Source organism: Lycium barbarum, chromosome 7 (genome assembly GCF_019175385.1).
Source record: "Lycium barbarum isolate Lr01 chromosome 7, ASM1917538v2, whole genome shotgun sequence".
Lineage (NCBI taxonomy): Eukaryota > Viridiplantae > Streptophyta > Magnoliopsida > Solanales > Solanaceae > Lycium > Lycium barbarum.
Window position 1 is genome coordinate 120145603 of NC_083343.1, and position 22322 is coordinate 120167924.

The window sequence follows — 22322 nt, forward strand, 5'->3', positions numbered from 1 at the left end:
AAACCACCCCCACACCTCCTTCTTCGTCTCCCAACCACACCACCACGACAACACCTCCAAACCACCCCCGCTGCCCCACTTCGTCTCCCTCTCTCTCTTCTCAACTGCCGCCGACCCTCCACATCGGAGCTCCGGTGAACTTCTCGCCACAAACAGCCCTTGCCATCTCACCCACTCCACCAGAAATCGCCACACAACAGCCTTTGTTTTCCCTCGCCACTGCTCGGAGAGGAGCTCCAAACTCCGATGAACCGGAGCAACCACGAACCACCCACGCACCATAACACCACTACGTCCTCCGTTCCCCATCCCCCCACTGCTTTGAACCACACCAACCACCGCTAGCTGCCCGTCGCTGGCAAACAGCCTCCACCACCATCTCCGACGACTCCCGTTTTGTTTCATTTTTTATACATTTTTCGTATACGTATGATTTTGTTTGTTTGTTGCACTACTGTTGGGCTATTTTTTGCGTTTTCAGGCAATCCTTTTGTCCCGTTTCAGATCTGGCCGGAGTTGTTATGCTCCGGTGACTGGTTGTTTTCCGACGTCTACCATGGCTGTCTTCAATATTCCTAGCTTATTTTCGTTTCCAAGTGTCCAATTGTGCTTGTCTCTGTTTGCTTGGCCATTGATGTTTATTTTGTGGTTGTTTTCATATCTTGACTGTTCTGGTTGTTTTGGTTTATGATTTTGGCTAGAAAACGCTGTCTCTTTTGCCCTCTATTGTTTCTCGTTACTGCCTTTCCCGGAGTTTCGACGGAGATTGTTCTCTAATAACCATGGCTGCCCCGTTTTTTGACTACGTTTGCTATCGCTGCTATGTTACATTAAACCATTGCCATGTTTATTATTGTCTTTTAATAATTTTTGTGTTGCCTTAACTGTTTCGAAAAATCATTGGCGCTGTCTTTGCATTTGTCAGGCGTATTCTACGAGTTCATTTTCTTAGTTATTGCTGCTGTTGTAATCTAGCTATAGCTAATTTTGCTATTGGTTTTGTACTACATTCATCCCTGTTACGTTGCTATCGGACTGATTTTACAATTCTTTTACTAAATAAATATTGGCTTTGTGCCCGAAAAAATATTTTTGGCGATCAATGGTACTGTTAACTTTTTATCGCATTTAGTTAAATTCATTTGGGCGAATACTAAACCCAAATGGCCGATGAAGAAATTTCCGTCGATTTCCAAGGCCTCCCATGTACAAAAGACGGGTTTTTATTTTAAGTTTATTTATCATTTCTTTAATTCATTAGATAGTTATTTATTCTCTTACTAACACTTTTATTAAGTATTTATACAGGTACCCGGAGATACATCCGAAGACGACACTCGGAAGGAACTCAAAGACTTCATCGAATCACTGTTTGTATTTACTTTTCGTTTTTTTATAACTGTACAAAACATAAACTCATCGTATAGTGGAAACTTTATTTTTGGAATAACGGGTTGATATATTTATTTACTTGTCGCCTTGTTTGTTAAAGTTAAAATTGTCTTTCGCTCTAGGCAAGACTTAGGCCGTCAATACTTTCATAACTGTATTAAATTGACTTGGTATAAATACTTTGTTGAATAAATTCACACTTTTGACGTTTAGGCAAAAAATACTAGTCCGTCCTTTATTTTATATTATTTATACACTCTTAATACAACTTACATTTTATATTGTTTCGTGTACACTAATACATATTTTAATTAAGTTAAATTCACATTTTGACGCTAGGCAAATATTAAGTCTTCTATTCACAAATCTTTTATTCTTTAGAGGCATTATACATTTTCACTCATTTTTTATTCACAATCCCTTATACTTATTTTTTGCCAATACCTTTTACAATTATTTTGTTCCTTATTCTTTTGATAGGATATTCATTAAACAAACACTCTTTTTAACTAAACGGTAGAAACAAGTCAAATAAACTTTACTTTTCTGAATAATTTTGCTGTATAAACTCTTTACACCAATGAATATTCGTAGATTATTTTTACATTCTTTATGGACTAATATATCTAGTTATACAATTCTTTAGACATTTTATGTTCGATATACACTCTTTTATTCTTGAAAATACATTCTTTATTTATTTAATATCCATACGTTCTTACATAGACGCACATTATTTATATCCTTGATATATTTATTTTTTACATAGTCTTACATTTTTTTTATATTCTTTATATAATTATACATTCTTCACACTAACATATATGTACACCCTTTGTACTAACATATACACTTTTATACTTATGAGGTGCATTCTCTTTATACTCTTTTATATATTTTTTTTTTTACTATACATTCTTTATGAATACTTGATACTTGATATAAATACATATTTATACACCGTATATACTTAATATATTATCACCTAGTGTAGGTTTTCGTGAAATCATAACATTTTGAAATAAGTAATAATAATGATAAGCAGATAGATAATCCCCCTCTAGTGCTCAATTAAACTAAGTTTAAGAACTGTCTTCGGACAGGCTCTGAGGGATGCTTAATACCTTCCCCTCGGGGTAAATAAAACCCTTATCTATAATCTTATAGGTTTCATGGACTAAAATGGAGTAGATATACATGTACATATAGGTTTCCTGATTTTCCTAAAAAATAAGGTGGCGACTCTAACCCTTTTCAAACCAGTTAGAAGAACCGTGAAGTTGCAAACTATATTGGACCCAGTTCATAATAGGGCGTAACACCAAGGTGGCATGATAACGTGGTGGGTCATCACACTATCCCTCACATGATGTTGTGACGACCGCGACATAATGTTGCTGCATAAACTTGCGAATCTTGTCTTTGAATTGCCACAAGTCTTCATATCTCTCCTATGTAGCCTCCTTTGTGATTTCCTCTGCTTGAACTTGTCACGTTGGCACACAAGACAAGTCTGCACATAACACTTTATAACCTCTCGTATATGCGATCAATAATAGACCGACTCAACCAAGGCCCTAGTGTGAGGTTGGCCTGGATGACCGGGCCATATGGTGTCATGACTCTTCTTTATAGTACGTCGCCTAATATCTCCAAATTTAAGCACATAGACCCTCCGACCTGTGGTGAGCAACATATCATCTTTCACCTAAAAATGTCTTGTCTTTCCCTGGGTGGCTATACTCCATGAGTTGCTTGGCTACTGGATCATGTTGTATGCCCTCTACTATAGCCTCTCGAATGTCACAACTTGCTGAAGTGGTGGCGAGAAGCTCGGCCTTCCGACTCAAGGCATCGGCCACAACATTACACTTGACTGGCTTATACTCTGACTTAATCTTATGGTCCACCTCATGCTTGGAACACCAGTGCTTAATAAGATCTTCGGGCATAACATATTTCTTTTCTCTTTGACCAAATTATCTATCCAAGGCGGCAGTGCCTCTTGGGTGCCATTATTTCCTCCACACTTGCAATGGTTGTCACAAAATTCGACTCTCCTTTCTGGAGCCCCTCGATAAGCTGCATAGCTGAAAGTTATGCTTGACCCCGATGCATGCAGCATAGTCATTATAGGCTCCATGCAAGCTCACTCTTTCTTTAAGACCAAGAGACATTGGAGGTAGGGGTCAATTTTCAAGTGCTAATGTCTAAAGATTTCTTGCCCCAAAATAATGTCAATGCTATCCATAGTAGTGGCGGTAAAGTTTGTCGTCCCTTTCCAATCACCCAATTTGACACCACCACAATTGGCTACACCACGGGCATTTTGTGGCTCAGCATTCATGGTCTTGACGTGGTCGTTAATTGGAGTGAGCTTCAACTATAGTCTCTTTTCTTCGGCCTCGGGTCACAAAATTGTGAGTCGCTCTAATGTCCACTAAAGCACGAGCGAGCTTGTTGTTGATGGTAAGGTCCAAGCATTGATTGTCATTCTTTTCAGGCTAGTTGATGTGTTTCTTGATAGCAGCACATCATCTGATCGTCCCTAATTGTGCGGTTCCTGAACTTTGTCCTTGCGTCTACTCGTTCCTTTCACACACCATAGCACTGAGGCTCTTTAGGTTGGGGCAATTTTTAAAGATGTGCGGCCCTTCGCATATGTACTATCCCTTCTTCTCGATCTACGCATTCTTTTTGGAATATCCCTGACGACCACTTGACTTCTGGACATCGAACTTGTTGGAACTTTAAATCTTGGATTATTATTGTTGCCACTCCTTGCACTCGTCATAGTCTCCGCTGCTTTGGTATTGCTACCCCTTTACTTATTGCCTTTGCCTTTGTTATTCTTTCATGCCTGAAGTCCATCAAAGACTCGACCTCCACTATGGCTTGGTCTATGTCTTCAACTTGATGGTAGTCCAACTTCTGCTTAGCCCAATTCTACAACCCGTCTATGAAGTTAAACCATAAGTCATTGCTGGAGAGGTTGGGAATTTGAAGCACAAGGGTGGTGAACTCCTTGACATAGTGACATATGCTTCCTATTTTCTACAACTCCATAAGTTTGTATCTTGACTCGTAAACACATTATTTGGGAACAATTGATGGTTGAACTCAGCTTTAAACTGGTGCCACGTGTTAATGGTGCATAGACCTCTCTTAGCATCGGCAACCTTTCTTCTCCTCCATAGCATGGCAGTCTCTGATAGGTACAACACTGCAGTGTTGATCTTGGCCTCCTCGTCCCTCACTTTTCCATGCCTGAAATAGTTCTGCATGTGCCAAAGGAAGTTCTCCACTACATCATGAACCCCTTTGAAAAAAGGTGACCTAGGGGCCTTGATGTTAGCCCATCTCATCACAACAACATTACATGCTGCCTCGGTCACGCCATCATCAGCCATTTCCTTGAGTGCCACTATCTTTCCATTCGTGGCATCAATAGTACTCAACGCCCCCGTCAGACTGTACTCTAAGGCTGTGCTGGTTTGCCTTAATTTAATCTTGGCATATGTACGCCCCTCCAAGTCATTTCGGATGCTCTCAATCTCTTCAAGAGTGTGCCTTTCAAGAATGCTGAGGGTGCCCTCTACCTTTCCCAAACATTGGCCAAAGATGTCAATGGCGTCCATCCCCACATTAACCTTTATAACCCACTCTTTACCGAGCGAGACGTCCTCGGACATGACCTCCACATCATCATAGCTTGCCTCAGTGGTAGATGGTTCTTGAGCTATAAGCCCTTCATTTGACACAACCTCTGGAGGCATCTCCTGGCTCTTCTTGGCGGCGTTCCTCTTTTTGTTATGGCCCTTCTTGCCAGTGGCATCCTGGGTGACATTGTCTTGGGGTTTAGTAGCATTGATTTCTCCGTCGTTTTCCATTAGCTCTGATACCACGTTGTCACGTCCTTAGTCTGCTACTAAGCGCACGTGCGGCACTTGACAACTTGCTCACAATCTTGCACAATTTGCTCACGATTTTGCTATGTCAAGTCAGCCTAGATCACTAAATTCAAGATCTCTAAGAAAATGGTAGTTAAGGAAGACAAGAGAAATTTGCTAAAGAAAGCTTTGTGTTAGAGAGAACTTGAATTGTTTTGCTTGGTGGTTTTTACAAATGAATGTCCCTCTATTTATACCACTGGCTATAGTGTAAATATTAATTGTTGTACAAGTCTCTTAATTGTTACATCCCGTATTTTCATGTGTTGGAAAGGGTGCGAGTTAAATGATATTAGTAACGAAAATGAGGTTATCCTCCCAAGTTTGTGGGTGGTTGTAGTAATGATACAGATGTGTTATAAATATTTGAAGTTAAACAAATCTAAGAAAATAAGTTTTGTCGAGGTTCGAAATTTATTTGATGAAATACGGTCCAAGCTATAATATCCCGTATTTTTGGACTAAAAAAATTTAATCGTCCAATATGAGCAAAATTTACACGAGCACGGAGGATTTGATCATATTCAAGTATGCAAATTAAGAACTCGGTGTATAAGAGGATGAAGTCCCGAAATGATTTAAGACGGTAAAAAGTGACATCGATGATTGGAAATAATATTTTATGTGTGGCAAAAGAGGCCATGAACTAGTGACATATCATAGGAGCATAAAATGTGTATATAAGGTGTGCTAAAAAATGATTACTATTTAAGTGAACTGAGAGCAAGAGACTAGTTATGTGGATAAATTAAAAGTGGCCGAAGGTAGCGTGAAACAAAAATGATTAGTCAAAATATTTGGATGATGCTAAGAGGACAACATTTATATGCGGGTCCCATAAAGGGATAATCATTATAGATAATATTGGACAAGGACATATGTTTGGTCCAAGGGCAGTACGTGTTTCATTCTTATACAATTACAGGAAGTTGCATAATTCACCAAATGCTACGTTAAATAATAGTAATGAGTGTCATGTGTCCTTGTCATGTGAATTACACAAAAGTGGCATGAAGCGTTATGGGTGAGTCATAAAGCACATAAAGTGCATGGGGATACGTTTAAGGCCAAGGAAGTGAATGCCTTTTTGCATTTACAATGGCTGCACATTACTTTCTACTTGGAGAATTCCCATTTTTACATTGCTTTCATTTTTGCTTCTTAAGAAACGTACCAGCACCCCTAAATTAAACCATTCTCTCTTAGCTAATCATTTTGTTTCTTAAGAAAATTAGCATTAACCATGGCTGCCAAGCTCACGGCCATGGCAGTCCACAATAAGGCTCAATATTTTGATAGCAAAATAAAATAAAATAAATAAATAAATAATCTCCGAGGTGTTCTAAGTGTTTGAGGGAGCAGCAAGATCAGAAGTTAAAGTTGAAGAAGATGAAATGGGCAAATTGTGCAAGTTATTGGAAGATCTGTCCTAATTATATTTGAGGTAAGACTTCTTCTTTTGTCATGAAATTAGAGTTAATGATGTTGTAGTGGAAAAATTAAATTGTATTAAGTGGAATTGGAAGGAAGAAAATTGCATGATTAAGTGTTGGTATTGTTGTTGTTGGTATTTTTATTGATGTTTGGCTAAGTTGGAATTTCGAGGATTGTTAAGTTTACAGGGGAAATGCTGCCCGAATTTTGTTAAGTTTCATTCGTACTTGGATTGGTTAGTAAGTGATGTGGATAATCTAACCGTGGCCTATGTTATCTTAATTTTAGACCTGCGAGCTCGAGAAGTAGACGTTGGACATTAGATAGAGTTCAAGGTATGTGAGGCTAGTCCTTTCTTTCTATGGCATGAATCTTATAGCTTGACTCTCTTTTTATCCATGAGTTTCCTTAAGTTCCGAAAAATACGAGTCTATGCCCATAATTAGACACACAAGGTAATGAGTAAAGTATAGAAATCTCAATACTCATGTTGTGATGATCCTATGATGTTAATGATGTTATTTATTGCTTACACTCACCTTATATGCTAATTCCTTCAAGGTGAGGCAGGATGTCAATGAATGTTCCATAATGACGTCGGAAGCCACCGACTTTACGTCACTCCGATATAGTTATGGCTTTTGATTGGGATCTTATGCATGCTTTATATATATACGTATGTATTTTCTCACACCGCGCCGCGCTATAGTCGGCCGGGCATGCACGTAGATGTGCACACCACTATAGTGGGCAGCTTATACCCCGGACGCGGGAGGCCTGGACGCAGGCTATGATTATCACACCGCTCCTACCTGGACGGGCAGTTATACATTATCACACCGTACCTATATGGACGGGCAGCTTATATGTGTATACATACATGGTAATGATTATGAGTAAGTGAGCATGCATTATTTCAGTTATTTTTGATATCCAGTACAGATTGCCCTTTCTTGATGCCTCCTTATCTCATTGATGCCTTCATATTTCATTGATATATTGCTATTGTTTATGCCTCTCATACTCAGTACAATATTCGTACTGACGTCCGTTTTCTTCGGACGCTGTGTTCATGCCCACAGGTAGACAGGGAGGTGAGCTTGATCCAGATTCTTAGTAGCTGTCAGCTGATTGAGAGCACTCCATTGTTCGGAGGTGCTTATGTTTATTCTTTTGGCTCCTTTATGTATTTCGCGCACGACGGAGTCTTGTTCCGTCTATATGTATAATATGTCAGTAGAGGCTCGTAGATGCGCAGTGTGGGTTAGATGGTCTCACAAGATTACTATGTTATATTTGTATATGTTATTTTGATGGCCTAAGGGGCACATGTATAATAAAATCATTTGTGTTGTCAAATGAAAAATGGTTGTCTTATGATTATGAGATTATGAATGATAAAGAAATGTAAAATGGTTATGACGAGTGAGGAAACGAGCGGTGCTCGGTGGTTAGTCCCGGGTACCCATCGCGGCCCTAGTCGGGTCGTGACAGAAGTGGTATCAGAGCAGTTCAGTCCTACGAAGTGTCTACGAGCCGTGTCTAGTAGAGTCTTGTTTATCGGTGTGTTGTGCACCACATCTATAAACAGGAAACTACAGGACATTTAGGATGTTACCTTTCTTTCATTTTTAAGATCGTGCGATAGAGCCCAGCCATAGGAAATGACATTCCTTATACTAACCCTTGATTTCAGCTGAAGAACGGCATCGTCAGACGAAAATGACTAATGATATTGGAAGCTACAAAGTACACATGTAAGCAACGGTGCGAAAGATGCATGTCGGATAAGGTAAGAATACTGAAGCATGATTAAAATGTAAAGTTGGCGGATGAAAGAGAAAATAAATAGGAAGGAATAACGGGTACAGTTTGAGTTGGACGTGCGAGGTTATTCCTCAAGTTTATAAATGTGTTAAAAGTGGTTCATATTTAAGTAAATCATGATCAAGAAAATAAGTACATGATTAACTGGTTAAAGACATTGAACTAAAATGGAGGGAGAGGAATTTATTTGTTATATTATTAGGTGAGGATTAAAGTAGTTTAAGTATTGTACTATGGATAAATTTTGATGTGGCAACACTCTATATACTTGGAAGCATGGCAAATAAATTAATAGTGACTCAAGACATTCGTACAAATGCCCACAAAGTTTTATCTTTGGATGCCATTTCAGTGGTGGACCCCACGGCTATGATGGTGAATAATTTAAATGTTCCTCAATTGATATATCATTATCTGTGTAATTGAGTAAATTGGGGATCATGATAGAAGTAAATAAATCAATTGAAATGGCTGGATAATTTTTTTTGAATGAATGGGCATATGTCCGTGTGACTCATGGCTAGGTGGCAGAAGGTTGAGGTGTGTTTGTGTTTATATAACTGATGGCAGCCTTAAGTGATTATAATTTAAGAGATTGTGGACAGGAAATTATTTAATAATTGTAGTGGGAAACAAGTCTATTAGTTAAAGAATAAAGTGACAAGTGCCATAATCAACATGACTACGTGTCTCCATAAATGTGATTAAATATTTAAGTTAAAAAAAAAATATATGTGTATAATTGACTAAATGAGGAATATGGTGGAGGAATGAATTAATTTGTTAGTAATGGATAAGTGTAAATGTAACACTTCCAGGTGGTACCATTTTAAGGTATTAGTGACTAAGCAATTAATTCATTAGTGGTGACATTTGATAAACAATTTTCTGAAGTGGTATAAAGTTATACGGGCCCCAAGGTCAACTAAGGGAACAAGTAATTAATTACATGAGATAAAGTGAAGCAGTTACAATTAGCATAAAGGGGACAGGTGTGATATTTTACATGCTACGTGTGGGCATGTCAAGCAAGCAATATATGACTAAGACTATTTGGTAGAATTGGTGGCTGATTCAATTGAGATAATAAAGTCTAATAATATCAATGGGTTGGTTAAGTGGATGGGCACCACTGGAAAGTAAACGTTGGACCCTTCACCATTTTATATAAGTTTTATATAGGAAAAATTAATACATATGTATGTAGCAGATTGCATTTTCGAAATATTACGAGAATGGTTACTTAGAGATCTGAAATGCATCATAATAAATTGAAGGGAGTCGACCAACGAAAGAGGCATGTGAAGAACATAATCCAGTAAAAGAACATTTAAGGAAGTATTGGGAGCGCAGGGCTAATTTAACATTCGAGGACGAATGTTCTAAAGGGGGGAAGGATGTTACATCCCGTATTTTCATGTGTTGGAAAGGGTGCGAGTTAAATGATATTAGTAACGAAAATGAGGTTATCCTCCCAAGTTTGTGGGTGGTTGTAGTAATGATACAGATGTGTTATAAATATTTGAAGTTAAACAAATCTAAGAAAATAAGTTTTGTCGAGGTTCGAAATTTATTTGATGAAATACGGTCCAAGCTATAATATCCCGTATTTTTGGACTAGAAAAATTTAATCGTCCAATATGAGCAAAATTTACACGAGCACGGAGGATTTGATCATATTCAAGTATGCAAATTAAGAACTCGGTGTATAAGAGGATGAAGTCCCGAAATGATTTAAGACGGTAAAAAGTGACATCGATGATTGGAAATAATATTTTATGTGTGGCAAAAGAGGCCATGAACTAGTGACATATCATAGGAGCATAAAATGTGTATATAAGGTGTGCTAAAAAAATCATTACTATTTAAGTGAACTGAGAGCAAGAGACTAGTTATGTGGATAAATTAAAAGTGGCCGAAGGTAGCGTGAAACAAAAATGATTAGTCAAAATATTTGGATGATGCTAAGAGGACAACATTTATATGCGGGTCCCATAAAGGGATAATCATTATAGATAATATTGGACAAGGACATATGTTTGGTCCAAGGGCAGTACGTGTTTCATTCTTATACAATTACAGGAAGTTGCATAATTCACCAAATGCTACGTTAAATAATAGTAATGAGTGTCATGTGTCCTTGTCATGTGAATTACACAAAAGTGGCATGAAGCGTTATGGGTGAGTCATAAAGCACATAAAGTGCATGGGGATACGTTTAAGGCCAAGGAAGTGAATGCCTTTTTGCATTTACAATGGCTGCACATTACTTTCTACTTGGAGAATTCCCATTTTTACATTGCTTTCATTTTTGCTTCTTAAGAAACGTACCAGCACCCCTAAATTAAACCATTCTCTCTTAGCTAATCATTTTGTTTCTTAAGAAAATTAGCATTAACCATGGCTGCCAAGCTCACGGCCATGGCAGTCCACAATAAGGCTCAATATTTTGATAGCAAAATGAAATAAAATAAATAAATAAATAATCTCCGAGGTGTTCTAAGTGTTTGAGGGAGCAGCAAGATCAGAAGTTAAAGTTGAAGAAGATGAAATGGGCAAATTGTGCAAGTTATTGGAAGATCTGTCCTAATTATATTTGAGGTAAGACTTCTTCTTTTGTCATGAAATTAGAGTTAATGATGTTGTAGTGGAAAAATTAAATTGTATTAAGTGGAATTGGAAGGAAGAAAATTGCATGATTAAGTGTTGGTATTGTTGTTGTTGGTATTTTTATTGATGTTTGGCTAAGTTGGAATTTCGAGGATTGTTAAGTTTACAGGGGAAATGTTGCCCGAATTTTGTTAAGTTTCATTCGTACTTGGATTGGTTAGTAAGTGATGTGGATAATCTAACCGTGGCCTATGTTATCTTAATTTTAGACCTGCGAGCTCGAGAAGTAGACGTTGGACATTAGATAGAGTTCAAGGTATGTGAGGCTAGTCCTTTCTTTCTATGGCATGAATCTTATAGCTTGACTCTCTTTTTATCCATGAGTTTCCTTAAGTTCTGAAAAATACGAGTCTATGTCCATAATTAGACACACAAGGTAATGAGTAAAGTATAGAAATCCCAATACTCATGTTGTGATGATCCTATGATGTTAATGATGTTATTTATTGCTTACACTCACCTTATATGCTAATTCCTTCAAGGTGAGGCAGGATGCCAATGAATGTTCCATAATGACGTCGGAAGCCACCGACTTTACGTCACTCCGATATAGTTATGGCTTTTGATTGGGCTCTTATGCATGCTTTATATATATACGTATGTATTTTCTCACACCGCGCCGCGCTATAGTCGGTCGGGCAGGCACGTAGATGTGCACACCACTATAGTGGGCAGCTTATACCCCGGACGCGGGAGGCCTGGATGCAGGCTATGATTATCACACCGCTCCTACCTGGACGGGCAGCTTATACATTATCACACCGTACCTATATGGACGGGCAGCTTATATGTGTATACATACATGGTAATGATTATGAGTAAGTGAGCATGCATTATTTCAGTTATTTTTGATAGCCAGTACAGATTGCCCTTTCTTGATGCCTCCTTTATCTCATTGATGCCTTCATATTTCATTGATATATTGCTATTGTTTATGCCTCTCATACTCAGTACAATATTCGTACTGACGTCCGTTTTCTTCGGACGCTGTGTTCATGCCCACAGGTAGACAGGGAGGTGAGCTTGATCCAGATTCTTAGTAGCTGTCAGCTGATTGAGAGCACTCCATTGTTCGGAGGTGCTTATGTTTATTCTTTTGGCTCCTTTATGTATTTCGCGCACGACGGAGTCTTGTTCCGTCTATATGTATAATATGTCAGTAGAGGCTCGTAGATGCGCAGTGTGGGTTAGATGGTCTCACAAGATTACTATGTTATATTTGTATATGTTATTTTGATGGCCTAAGGGGCACATGTATAATAAAATCATTTGTGTTGTCAAATGAAAAATGGTTGTCTTATGATTATGAGATTATGAATGATAAAGAAATGTAAAATGGTTATGACGAGTGAGGAAACGAGCGGTGCTCGGTGGTTAGTCCCGGGTACCCATCGCGGCCCTAGTCGGGTCGTGACAGAAGTGGTATCAGAGCAGTTCAGTCCTACGAAGTGTCTACGAGCCGTGTCTAGTAGAGTCTTGTTTATCGGTGTGTTGTGCACCACATCTATAAACAGGAAACTACAGGACATTTAGGATGTTACCTTTCTTTCATTTTTAAGATCGTGCGATAGAGCCCAGCCATAGGAAATGACATTCCTTAGACTAACCCTTGATTTCAGCTGAAGAACGGCATCGTCAGACGAAAATGACTAATGATATTGGAAGCTACAAAGTACACATGTAAGCAACGGTGCGAAAGATGCATGTCGGATAAGGTAAGAATACTGAAGCATGATTAAAATGTAAAGTTGGCGGATGAAAGAGAAAATAAATAGGAAGGAATAACGGGTACAGTTTGAGTTGGACGTGCGAGGTTATTCCTCAAGTTTATAAATGTGTTAAAAGTGGTTCATATTTAAGTAAATCATGATCAAGAAAATAAGTACATGATTAACTGGTTAAAGACATTGAACTAAAATGGAGGGAGAGGAATTTATTTGTTATATTATTAGGTGAGGATTAAAGTAGTTTAAGTATTGTACTATGGATAAATTTTGATGTGGCAACACTCTATATACTTGGAAGCATGGCAAATAAATTAATAGTGACTCAAGACATTCGTACAAATGCCCACAAAGTTTTATCTTTGGATGCCATTTCAGTGGTGGACCCCACGGCTATGATGGTGAATAATTTAAATGTTCCTCAATTGATATATCATTATCTGTGTAATTGAGTAAATTGGGGATCATGATAGAAGTAAATAAATCAATTGAAATGGCTGGATAATTTTTTTTGAATGAATGGGCATATGCCCGTGTGACTCATGGCTAGGTGGCAGAAGGTTGAGGTGTGTTTGTGTTTATATAACTGATGGCAGCCTTAAGTGATTATAATTTAAGAGATTGTGGACAGGAAATTATTTAATAATTGTAGTGGGAAACAAGTCTATTAGTTAAAGAATAAAGTGACAAGTGCCATAATCAACATGACTACGTGTCTCCATAAATGTGATTAAATATTTAAGTTAAAAAAAAAATATATGTGTATAATTGACTAAATGAGGAATATGGTGGAGGAATGAATTAATTTGTTAGTAATGGATAAGTGTAAATGTAACACTTCCAGGTGGTACCATTTTAAGGTATTAGTGACTAAGCAATTAATTCATTAGTGGTGACATTTGATAAACAATTTTCTGAAGTGGTATAAAGTTATACGGGCCCCAAGGTCAACTAAGGGAACAAGTAATTAATTACATGAGATAAAGTGAAGCAGTTACAATTAACATAAAGGGGACAGGTGTGATATTTTACATGCTACGTGTGGGCATGTCAAGCAAGCAATATATGACTAAGACTATTTGGTAGAATTGGTGGCTGATTCAATTGAGATAATAAAGTCTAATAATATCAATGGGTTGGTTAAGTGGATGGGCACCACTGGAAAGTAAACGTTGGACCCTTCACCATTTTATATAAGTTTTATATAGGAAAAATTCATACATATGTATGTAGCAGATTGCATTTTCGAAATATTACGAGAATGGTTACTTAGAGATCTGAAATGCATCATAATAAATTGAAGGGAGTCGACCAACGAAAGAGGCATGTGAAGAACATAATCCAGTAAAAGAACATTTAAGGAAGTATTGGGAGCGCAGGGCTAATTTAACATTCGAGGACGAATGTTCTAAAGGGGGGAAGGATGTTACATCCCGTATTTTCATGTGTTGGAAAGGGTGCGAGTTAAATGATATTAGTAACGAAAATGAGGTTATCCTCCCAAGTTTGTGGGTGGTTGTAGTAATGATACAGATGTGTTATAAATATTTGAAGTTAAACAAATCTAAGAAAATAAGTTTTGTCGAGGTTCGAAATTTATTTGATGAAATACGGTCCAAGCTATAATATCCCGTATTTTTGGACTAGAAAAATTTAATCGTCCAATATGAGCAAAATTTACACGAGCACGGAGGATTTGATCATATTCAAGTATGCAAATTAAGAACTCGGTGTATAAGAGGATGAAGTCCCGAAATGATTTAAGACGGTAAAAAGTGACATCGATGATTGGAAATAATATTTTATGTGTGGCAAAAGAGGCCATGAACTAGTGACATATCATAGGAGCATAAAATGTGTATATAAGGTGTGCTAAAAAAATCATTACTATTTAAGTGAACTGAGAGCAAGAGACTAGTTATGTGGATAAATTAAAAGTGGCCGAAGGTAGCGTGAAACAAAAATGATTAGTCAAAATATTTGCATGATGCTAAGAGGACAACATTTATATGCGGGTCCCACAAAGGGATAATCATTATAGATAATATTGGACAAGGACATATGTTTGGTCCAAGGGCAGTACGTGCTTCATTCTTATACAATTACAGGAAGTTGCATAATTCACCAAATGCTACGTTAAATAATAGTAATGAGTGTCATGTGTCCTTGTCATGTGAATTAGACAAAAGTGGCATGAAGCGTTATGGGTGAGTCATAAAGCACATAAAGTGCATGGGGATACGTTTAAGGCCAAGGAAGTGAATGCCTTTTTGCATTTACAATGGCTGCACATTACTTTCTACTTGGAGAATTCCCATTTTTACATTGCTTTCATTTTTGCTTCTTAAGAAACGTACCAGCACCCCTAAATTAAAACATTCTCTCTTAGCTAATCATTTTGTTTCTTAAGAAAATTAGCATTAACCATGGCTGCCAAGCTCACGGCCATGGCAGTCCACAATAAGGCTCAATATTTTGATAGCAAAATAAAATAAAATAAATAAATAAATAATCTCCGTGGTGTTCTAAGTGTTTGAGGGAGCAGCAAGATCAGAAGTTAAAGTTGAAGAAGATGAAATGGGCAAATTGTGCAAGTTATTGGAAGATCTGTCCTAATTATATTTGAGGTAAGACTTCTTCTTTTGTCATGCAATTAGAGTTAATGATGTTGTAGTGGAAAAATTAAATTGTATTAAGTGGAATTGGAAGGAAGAAAATTGCATGATTAAGTGTTGGTATTGTTGTTGTTGGTATTTTTATTGATGTTTGGCTAAGTTGGAATTTCGAGGATTGTTAAGTTTACAGGGGGAATGCTGCCCGAATTTTGTTAAGTTTCATTCGTACTTGGATTGGTTAGTAAGTGATGTGGATAATCTAACCGTGGCCTATGTTATCTTAATTTTAGACCTGCGAGCTCGAGAAGTAGACGTTGTACATTAGATAGAGTTCAAGGTATGTGAGGCTAGTCCTTTCTTTCTATGGCATGAATCTTATAGCTTGACTCTCTTTTTATCCATGAGTTTCCTTAAGTTCCGAAAAATACGAGTCTATGTCCATAATTAGACACACAAGGTAATGAGTAAAGTATAGAAATCCCAATACTCATGTTGTGATGATCCTATGATGTTAATGATGTTATTTATTGCTTACACTCACCTTATATGCTAATTCCTTCAAGGTGAGGCAGGATGTCAATGAATGTTCCATAATGACGTCGGAAGCCACCGACTTTACGTCACTCCGATATAGTTATGGCTTTTGATTGGGCTCTTATGCATGCTTTATATATATACGTATGTATTTTCTCACACCGCGCCGCGCTATAGTCGGCCGGGCAGGCACGTAGATATGCACACCACTATAGTGGGCAGCTTATACCCCGGACGCGGGAGGCCTGGACGCAGGCTATGATTATCACACCGCTCCTACCTGGACGGGCAGCTTATACATTATCACACCGTACCTATATGGACGGGCAGCTTATATGTGTATACTTACATGGTAATGATTATGAGTAAGTGAGCATGCATTATTTCAGTTATTTTTGATATCCAGTACAGATTGCCCTTTCTTGATGCCTCCTTATCTCATTGATGCCTTCATATTTCATTGATATATTGCTATTGTTTATGCCTCTCATACTCAGTACAATATTCGTACTGACGTCCGTTTTCTTCGGACGCTGTGTTCATGCCCACAGGTAGACAGGGAGGTGAGCTTGATCCAGATTCTTAGTAGCTGTCAGCTGATTGAGAGCACTCCATTGTTCGGAGGTGCTTATGTTTATTCTTTTGGCTCCTTTATGTATTTCGCGCACAACGGAGTCTTGTTCCGTCTATATGTATAATATGTCAGTAGAGGCTCGTAGATGCGCAGTGTGGGTTAGATGGTCTCACAAGATTACTATGTTATATTTGTATAAGTTATTTTGATGGCCTAAGGGGCACATGTATAATAAAATCATTTGTGTTGTCAAATGAAAAATGGTTGTCTTATGATTATGAGATTATGAATGATAAAGAAATGTAAAATGGTTATGACGAGTGAGGAAACGAGCGGTGCTCGGTGGTTAGTCCCGGGTACCCATCGCGGCCCTAGTCGGGTCGTGACAGAAGTGGTATCAGAGCAGTTCAGTCCTACGAAGTGTCTACGAGCCGTGTCTAGTAGAGTCTTGTTTATCGGTGTGTTGTGCACCACATCTATAAACAGGAAACTACAGGACATTTAGGATGTTACCTTTCTTTCATTTTTAAGATCGTGCGATAGAGCCCAGCCATAGGAAATGACATTCCTTATACTAACCCTTGATTTCAGCTGAAGAACGGCATCGTCAGACGAAAATGACTAATGATATTGGAAGCTACAAAGTACACATGTAAGCAACGGTGCGAAAGATGCATGTCGGATAAGGTAAGAATACTGAAGCATGATTAAAATGTAAAGTTGGCGGATGAAAGAGAAAATAAATAGGAAGGAATAACGGGTACAGTTTGAGTTGGACGTGCGAGGTTATTCCTCAAGTTTATAAATGTGTTAAAAGTGGTTCATATTTAAGTAAATCATGATCAAGAAAATAAGTACATGATTAACTGGTTAAAGACATTGAACTAAAATGGAGGGAGAGGAATTTATTTGTTATATTATTAGGTGAGGATTAAAGTAGTTTAAGTATTGTACTATGGATAAATTTTGATGTGGCAACACTCTATATACTTGGAAGCATGGCAAATAAATTAATAGTGACTCAAGACATTCGTACAAATGCCCACAAAGTTTTATCTTTGGATGCCATTTCAGTGGTGGACCCCACGGCTATGATGGTGAATAATTTAAATGTTCCTCAATTGATATATCATTATCTGTGTAATTGAGTAAATTGGGGATCATGATAGAAGTAAATAAATCAATTGAAATGGCTGGATAATTTTTTTTGAATGAATGGGCATATGTCCGTGTGACTCATGGCTAGGTGGCAGAAGGTTGAGGTGTGTTTGTGTTTATATAACTGATGGCAGCCTTAAGTGATTATAATTTAAGAGATTGTGGACAGGAAATTATTTAATAATTGTAGTGGGAAACAAGTCTATTAGTTAAAGAATAAAGTGACAAGTGCCATAATCAACATGACTACGTGTCTCCATAAATGTGATTAAATATTTAAGTTAAAAAAAAAAATATATGTGTATAATTGACTAAATGAGGAATATGGTGGAGGAATGAATTAATTTGTTAGTAATGGATAAGTGTAAATGTAACACTTCCAGGTGGTACCATTTTAAGGTATTAGTGACTAAGCAATTAATTCATTAGTGGTGACATTTGATAAACAATTTTCTGAAGTGGTATAAAGTTATACGGGCCCCAAGGTCAACTAAGGGAACAAGTAATTAATTACATGAGATAAAGTGAAGCAGTTACAATTAGCATAAAGGGGACAGGTGTGATATTTTACATGCTACGTGTGGGCATGTCAAGCAAGCAATATATGACTAAGACTATTTGGTAGAATTGGTGGCTGATTCAATTGAGATAATAAAGTCTAATAATATCAATAGGTTGGTTAAGTGGATGGGCACCACTGGAAAGTAAACGTTGGACCCTTCACCATTTTATATAAGTTTTATATAGGAAAAATTCATACATATGTATGTAGCAGATTGCATTTTCGAAATATTACGAGAATGGTTACTTAGAGATCTGAAATGCATCATAATAAATTGAAGGGAGTCGACCAACGAAAGAGGCATGTGAAGAACATAATCCAGTAAAAGAACATTTAAGGAAGTATTGGGAGCGCAGGGCTAATTTAACATTCGAGGACGAATGTTCTAAAGGGGGGAAGGATGTTACATCCCGTATTTTCATGTGTTGGAAAGGGTGCGAGTTAAATGATATTAGTAACGAAAATGAGGTTATCCTCCCAAGTTTGTGGGTGGTTGTAGTAATGATACAGATGTGTTATAAATATTTGAAGTTAAACAAATCTAAGAAAATAAGTTTTGTCGAGGTTCGAAATTTATTTGATGAAATACGGTCCAAGCTATAATATCCCGTATTTTTGGACTAGAAAAATTTAATCGTCCAATATGAGCAAAATTTACACGAGCACGGAGGATTTGATCATATTCAAGTATGCAAATTAAGAACTCGGTGTATAAGAGGATGAAGTCCCGAAATGATTTAAGACGGTAAAAAGTGACATCGATGATTGGAAATAATATTTTATGTGTGGCAAAAGAGGCCATGAACTAGTGACATATCATAGGAGCATAAAATGTGTATATAAGGTGTGCTAAAAAAATCATTACTATTTAAGTGAACTGAGAGCAAGAGACTAGTTATGTGGATAAATTAAAAGTGGCCGAAGGTAGCGTGAAACAAAAATGATTAGTCAAAATATTTGCATGATGCTAAGAGGACAACATTTATATGCGGGTCCCACAAAGGGATAATCATTATAGATAATATTGGACAAGGACATATGTTTGGTCCAAGGGCAGTACGTGTTTCATTCTTATACAATTACAGGAAGTTGCATAATTCACCAAATGCTAAGTTAAATAATAGTAATGAGTGTCATGTGTCCTTGTCATGTGAATTAGACAAAAGTGGCATGAAGCGTTATGGGTGAGTCATAAAGCACATAAAGTGCATGGGGATACGTTTAAGGCCAAGGAAGTGAATGCCTTTTTGCATTTACAATGGCTGCACATTACTTTCTACTTGGAGAATTCCCATTTTTACATTGCTTTCATTTTTGCTTCTTAAGAAACGTACCAGCACCCCTAAATTAAACCATTCTCTCTTAGCTAATCATTTTGTTTCTTAAGAAAATTAGCATTAACCATGGCTGCCAAGCTCACGGCCATGGCAGTCCACAATAAGGCTCAATATTTTGATAGCAAAATGAAATAAAATAAATAAATAAATAATCTCCGAGGTGTTCTAAGTGTTTGAGGGAGCAGCAAGATCAGAAGTTAAAGTTGAAGAAGATGAAATGGGCAAATTGTGCAAGTTATTGGAAGATCTGTCCTAATTATATTTGAGGTAAGACTTCTTCTTTTGTCATGAAATTAGAGTTAATGATGTTGTAGTGGAAAAATTAAATTGTATTAAGTGGAATTGGAAGGAAGAAAATTGCATGATTAAGTGTTGGTATTGTTGTTGTTGGTATTTTTATTGATGTTTGGCTAAGTTGGAATTTCGAGGATTGTTAAGTTTACAGGGGAAATGTTGCCCGAATTTTGTTAAGTTTCATTCGTACTTGGATTGGTTAGTAAGTGATGTGGATAATCTAACCGTGGCCTATGTTATCTTAATTTTAGACCTGCGAGCTCGAGAAGTAGACGTTGGACATTAGATAGAGTTCAAGGTATGTGAGGCTAGTCCTTTCTTTCTATGGCATGAATCTTATAGCTTGACTCTCTTTTTATCCATGAGTTTCCTTAAGTTCCGAAAAATACGAGTCTATGTCCATAATTAGACACACAAGGTAATGAGTAAAGTATAGAAATCCCAATACTCATGTTGTGATGATCCTATGATGTTAATGATGTTATTTATTGCTTACACTCACCTTATATGCTAATTCCTTCAAGGTGAGGCAGGATGCCAATGAATGTTCCATAATGACGTCGGAAGCCACCGACTTTACGTCACTCCGATATAGTTATGGCTTTTGATTGGACTCTTATGCATGCTTTATATATATACGTATGTATTTTCTCACACCGCGCCGCGCTATAGTCGGTCGGGCAGGCACGTAGATGTGCACACCACTATAGTGGGCAGCTTATACCCCGGACGCGGGAGGCCTGGATGCAGGCTATGATTATCACACCGCTCCTACCTGGACGGGCAGCTTATACATTATCACACCGTACCTATATGGACGGGCAGCGTATATGTGTATACATACATGGTAATGATTATGAGTAAGTGAGCATGCATTATTTCAGTTATTTTTGATAGCCAGTACAGATTGCCCTTTCTTGATGCCTCCTTTATCTCATTGATGCCTTCATATTTCATTGATATATTGCTATTGTTTATGCCTCTCATACTCAGTACAATATTCGTACTGACGTCCGTTTTCTTCGGACGCTGTGTTCATGCCCACAGGTAGACAGGGAGGTGAGCTTGATCCAGATTCTTAGTAGCTGTCAGCTGATTGAGAGCACTCCATTGTTCGGAGGTGCTTATGTTTATTCTTTTGGCTCCTTTATGTATTTCGCGCACGACGGAGTCTTGTTCCGTCTATATGTATAATATGTCAGTAGAGGCTCGTAGATGCGCAGTGTGGGTTAGATGGTCTCACAAGATTACTATGTTATATTTGTATATGTTATTTTGATGGCCTAAGGGGCACATGTATAATAAAATCATTTGTGTTGTCAAATGAAAAATGGTTGTCTTATGATTATGAGATTATGAATGATAAAGAAATGTAAAATGGTTATGACGAGTGAGGAAACGAGCGGTGCTCGGTGGTTAGTCCCGGGTACCCATCGCGGCCCTAGTCGGGTCGTGACAGAAGTGGTATCAGAGCAGTTCAGTCCTACGAAGTGTCTACGAGTCGTGTCTAGTAGAGTCTTGTTTATCGGTGTGTTGTGCACCACATCTATAAACAGGAAACTACAGGACATTTAGGATGTTACCTTTCTTTCATTTTTAAGATCGTGCGATAGAGCCCAGCCATAGGAAATGACATTCCTTATACTAACCCTTGATTTCAGCTGAAGAACGGCATCGTCAGACGAAAATGACTAATGATATTGGAAGCTACAAAGTACACATGTAAGCAACGGTGCGAAAGATGCATGTCGGATAAGGTAAGAATACTGAAGCATGATTAAAATGTAAAGTTGGCGGATGAAAGAGAAAATAAATAGGAAGGAATAACGGGTACAGTTTGAGTTGGACGTGCGAGGTTATTCCTCAAGTTTATAAATGTGTTAAAAGTGGTTCATATTTAAGTAAATCATGATCAAGAAAATAAGTACATGATTAACTGGTTAAAGACATTGAACTAAAATGGAGGGAGAGGAATTTATTTGTTATATTATTAGGTGAGGATTAAAGTAGTTTAAGTATTGTACTATGGATAAATTTTGATGTGGCAACACTCTATATACTTGGAAGCATGGCAAATAAATTAATAGTGACTCAAGACATTCGTACAAATGCCCACAAAGTTTTATCTTTGGATGCCATTTCAGTGGTGGACCCCACGGCTATGATGGTGAATAATTTAAATGTTCCTCAATTGATATATCATTATCTGTGTAATTGAGTAAATTGGGGATCATGATAGAAGTAAATAAAT

General features: G+C 37.6%; 3 long non-coding RNA genes across 4 annotated transcripts; all 3 read left to right on the forward strand.

The window, feature by feature from the left end:
* Positions 1 to 6378: 6378 nt before the first annotated feature.
* On the forward strand, positions 6379 to 8153 carry LOC132604010 (uncharacterized). The gene is made up of 2 exons (XR_009568615.1): positions 6379 to 6786; positions 7065 to 8153. It is a non-coding gene; the product is annotated as an uncharacterized LOC132604010 (long non-coding RNA).
* Positions 8154 to 10795: 2642 nt separating this feature from the next.
* On the forward strand, positions 10796 to 12573 carry LOC132604011 (uncharacterized). The gene is made up of 2 exons (XR_009568616.1): positions 10796 to 11204; positions 11483 to 12573. It is a non-coding gene; the product is annotated as an uncharacterized LOC132604011 (long non-coding RNA).
* A 1540-nt stretch (positions 12574 to 14113) lies between these two features.
* On the forward strand, positions 14114 to 21413 carry LOC132604009 (uncharacterized). 2 transcript variants are annotated; one of them, XR_009568614.1, is made up of 3 exons: positions 14114 to 15624; positions 16698 to 20044; positions 20323 to 21413. It is a non-coding gene; the product is annotated as an uncharacterized LOC132604009 (long non-coding RNA). The 2 variants fall into 2 exon arrangements; XR_009568613.1 differs by lacking the exon at positions 14114 to 15624 and having other exon boundaries at positions 15680 to 20044.
* The last annotated feature ends 909 nt before the right edge of the window (positions 21414 to 22322 follow it).